The sequence below is a fragment of the Cephus cinctus genome, unplaced genomic scaffold (genome assembly GCF_000341935.2).
Source record: "Cephus cinctus unplaced genomic scaffold, Ccin1 Ccin1_scaffold0123, whole genome shotgun sequence".
Classification (NCBI taxonomy): domain Eukaryota; kingdom Metazoa; phylum Arthropoda; class Insecta; order Hymenoptera; family Cephidae; genus Cephus; species Cephus cinctus.
Window position 1 is genome coordinate 1,418,220 of NW_014332857.1, and position 5,020 is coordinate 1,423,239.

Consider the following 5,020-nt stretch of genomic DNA (forward strand, 5'->3'; position numbering starts at 1 on the left):
CCCTGTTCCATTCTCTCCCCCCCCCCTCTTTCCCTTCCTCCACCGCTAACAGCTGATGGATGTTCCTTTAACGACGCACTCTTCTCTAAATCCTATTAAATACCTATTTTCTCTCTCTTTCTCTCTTTCCTAGTTTTTTACTCTCTGATTTACCTTTCTCCTTCGTACCGATACCTTTGGGAATCGTTGGACTCTATTGAAAGTTTTCGATACGTTTTCATTAGTGACGTCACGATTGCTTGCTAGGACAGATCGGAATTTACGATTTGATTATATGTAATTTAAAAATGTACATACGTCATGTTTGATTTGCCGGAATCGATATAAATTGAAATCTGGCGGGACTTTTGATTCTGTGTAAAATACTTTGATCCTGTTACCTTGAATGTTTTTACGAAACGTTGAGAATCGTTATTATTTCTTTTTCTTTCTAAGCTTGCCGAGTCTACCGGTTCATCCCGTGCCGAGTTTTGTTATTTTACTCGTGTACGAAGGCGGAATCCGTATTTAATAAGCCATCGAAAGAAGTAAAAATCGGGAATCGAGTTCAAACGTTGCTTTTATCTATATCGAGAAACACCGGTATCGGGGCGCTACGTTTCCACGAGATCTGCCTAGGATGCCTCTCGTCGCTGCATAAATGCTAAAAGTTTTTTCTTTTCGCGCCTCAAGAATGAGTCTACGCCATTGTGCGCCGCTACAAAGCCATCCCATTCAAAGTTTCTTACGAGCCAACTGAGAAACTGACTTCCCCCCCCCCCATGTTCGTCGATTCACCTGATTGTTCCATTAACAGAGCCGGGAATAAAATCAGTTATCAGAAATATTTTTCGCTTTTGAAATTTTCATTTTTTTTCATAATTAAACTCTTTCCTCGATTCCATTTTAAAGAATAAGGACAATCGATTATCGATCGCTCGAAGAAGTTCTACGATATGAAAGAGTCCGACTCTGCCCTGTACAATTCTAAGCTTCTCCAGATTCCCGCTAGGCGCGCTGACGGCGCGAATACGTATTTCAAAGTTTCGCCACTCCGTCGCGGAAGCGACAAGCTAGTGTCACGGAGTTCGATGTCTCGTGGAAAATGGTGGCGTCTCGAAGATCTGCCAAGTTAAGTAAAAGTGGCAAAGGACACGGGAATCCCATCTGAATTTATTAAGAACGAATTCGCAACCACGTATATAACCTCTGGCCCGCGTTCTGAAAACCCGATGGGCTTCGGCAAAGGCATGTGACGTCAGACAATTCCAATCCCGAGGGTATCGAAGTGTTATTTAACGAGAGTTTCCCTTTCAATGAATTGCCAAATCGTCCAATGGAAGTTAGTCGCTCGTTGAGTGGCCCCATTTAGGCCGAACTGAATTCACTTCCAATGCTTATTTTCCCTAACGACGCCGTCAAGAAGCATTCCATATATATATATGTATATACGTATATATATTGAATCACAATTATATTATATATACATACACAATAACTGGGTACTATATAGCATCATATAGATTTCCCATTTAATTTTGCAGGTGGCAAATACATAATTAATCGTAATTTTCCCTAAAACACAAGAATTCATAGAAAAATTATTTTACATCGATTTTTCGCAAGAAACCATACTCGGCTGTTTACTTTGGTCGAATTTGAAAATATTTCATTTCAAAATCGCAGAGCCAGTGCTCGGGCAAAATATACACGTGCATTAATTACAAGAGATAATTACGTCGTCACCAGGTACCGAGGATGGAGGGTTACTGTGATAACGGAGTATCCAATATTCTGGTTAGTTGCATACGAGCCGGTAATACATATATATCCCATATGATACATACATATGTATACCATCAGTTGAGTAAACTCTCTATCAGGTCACCACTGGTGACCTCTGTTCATCATTAACGTAATACTGCACCCAGAACTCGCTTATCGCTTATCACGTTATCACTTTACCCTATATTTTTTATTTCCCACTGTTTCGTTATATTTATTTATAACAACTTAATTATTTACATTCCAAATCTTATTTTCAGCACAGAAACTCCTTAGGTGATAAACAAGATTTCTACGAGATTAACGCCAATCTCCTGTTGCACGATAATGCCCCAAGTAGTGCAGCCAAAGCTTACATAAGTTTGTTTTCCAAGGATTTACATATATGTACACATGTGTACTTCGCGGATCAAGGTTAATGCTCGTACGAGGTAAAAGGTTATCACTTGAAATTTGAACAGGTAAATTTGGAATATTTATGAAATTGGCAATTTTTTGTAAAAATTAATTATTCATAATTCTAATTAATTGGACGTGTGCTGTTATTATTATTGAAATACAAAAGTTTCCTATCGGTCCCCACTACGATTATCATCTATTTATATTTCATTCGCGTCTCGGTCGTTTGTTACGGGTTTAACGATTTTACCTATTTCGCGATCGTCTATCACGATTTACATTGGCTTTATTATCCTCGATTAAACGTAGCGGTGCATTCAGCCGTGTGAACGCGGCTTAATCGTTATCCTCCGAGACGTGTAATGCAGATCAGACGATCCTACTGGCATTCGACGCAGCATTGGAATTACATTACGGTTTGTGTGCATCGCGTCGAGCGGGACTTTCGGTGGAAAATTGAAGGGGTAAAATAAAATTTAAAAAATAAGACTAGGGAATATTACTGGTCTGGGGAATTTTCGATATACGATCACGCCGAGCTTATTATTCATGCGAGTCGATCCTGTCGCTTCGTATGGATACATTATTCATTGCCTTTAGCGTGACGTCACATTTTCTGCTGCAGTGTCAAAAGCTCTCTAATGGATTGACCTTGAAAATTTTACATTACAAATTATACGTGCATTTCGGATGTTATTGATTCTTCGTGCTTCTGCACTCTTGGCAAAGGGAATTCCAATTTTTATATATATATATATATATTGTATGCATATGCAGTCGTAAAGTCAATTTAAGTTGTCAGTCACGTTTACCGAAAAGCTAATCGAGCACGATTCGGATGCTGACATGATCTTGGGTGGATGACTGCGTCTTCGTGGACGAATAGAGCCGAGAGACGCCTGCTGGCGGATAGTGGAAGCTGGGTCCTTTGGATTTGTGCAGATTAAAGTTGCCGCAAGTCAGCAGTCGCGGCGAAGTCGATATAGCGATTTGCATGCGATTATTGTTATTGTTATTAGTTTACGGTTTTTTTTTTGAGATTAGAATTTATTGATGCATGAAAATTCTTTTTGGTTTTTTTTCTTCTTTTCGTTACCCTTTAAATTTCTGGCATTTAATTTTGTTACGCTCGCACGCTGCAATTAACGTTACTTCGTTTTGCGAGGAAGAGAAGAATTTACCGATGGGCTCTTAGCCAAGCCAGTTTTTTTTTTTTTTTTTTTTTCTTTTTCACATTCTCTCGTATACGGATACACGCGCGGAGGTACTTAATCGCGAATGGGAATTTTTTAAAATAATTTTGGAATACTGGCTCCACGTGTGAATTTTTAGGGAATAAGACAATCTACGTTATATATGTCTGGTACTGTGTAACTTGATTTCTTTATATTTTATATTTCAAGAGAGAAGGGCTCACGTCAAGAATAATATATGTTACTAAACTTTGATAAATTTGATAAAAATTTGAAATTTCACTTCACACGATGTTCGGAATTATGTTGTATGCGTACGGTTTTTTGTATCATCTGTAACCAGCGATCTGTCTTTCGAAATTTTTCTTGCTCTGATCCGCCTCGCGACATAAAGAAAATAAAAAATATTTCATACGTCATAATCATATGGGATATCGGTAGGTGTTGGTGATATTTTGGAATAAAATAAAATTTGAATCACGAAATGATCACTTTGTCTCGGTAAAGAGATTTCAAAATATCCTCCCCCAACTTCTCACCGAATAACGGTGTGTTCGGAAAGTATACAAAAAATTCGCAGTACACTCGTAGATGGCGCGCGCGTCTTTTGCCGATAGTTGAAAAATTAGGCGGAACCGGAAGAATCTTTATAACAAGGAACCAGGTGGCTCCTCGTAAAAGTTTATCGAGTCTCCTTTATTATGATAATAAACTCCCTGAAAGTGGCTGCTGCTCTCCATTCGTTTTTCCGTTTGGCTCGTTCCGATTTTCCGAGATGAGAGCGTCGATAGCGCCGGAAGACGTCGGAGGCGTCGTCTAGCATCGACACTGCGGCTTATGGTTCGGTTCTTTTTCGGTTTTCGATTCGAACTGGGATTCCCCCCCCCTGCCCCCACCTACTCCAACCACAATCACGAAGCCCCAATTCAACCAAGATTCAACCCTGTTCGAACCCCTCCGGCCAACCCTGCGACCACGAGGTCGCACCGGCTCCCTTCAACCCGCCGATCGCCCCTCAAGCCGACCATCCCTTATTTTTCTTTCTTAACTTAAATCACATCGTTCTTGCGCTCCGCGAGAACTTCGGAGTTAACTTTGTCAGGATATTTGTATAATCTTGAATATACAGCTATTTGCTTATCCGGATGTGTGCAGTGACGTCACGGGATCTTGACTTTTGTTATCTCATGAAAAATATTGATAGGATGTTCCTTTTTTTTATTTTTATATTCTATTTATTATATATATATATTGTAACCTATACATCCGAGGATATTCGTATCGCGGTAATAATAAGATCCCGCTAACCCGAATAACCTTAAATATCAAGTAATAACAATTCTTCGGCACCTCTCAGGCCCCCTGGCCTACCGTTGACGGGTATTTAAACGGCGACGTTTCGCGACTCGAGCATTCTATCACCTGAGCTAGCTAGGTTACCTTTAGTATAGTAAACGAGCAAACCGTCTCAGGCAAGCGGGCAAACCGTCCCACTTGACCATCATATCCAGAGGTACTTCTACTCTTGTAATCGAGCAAACCGTCTCTTCTACCAGATAGAATCAATCTCTGCATTTCAGTCGGGCCGTCACTTTGACACATTTGATCATTGTGCCGTTCCCGCTATACATGCCATCATAACTTTGTTCAAAGACTTGCACAAC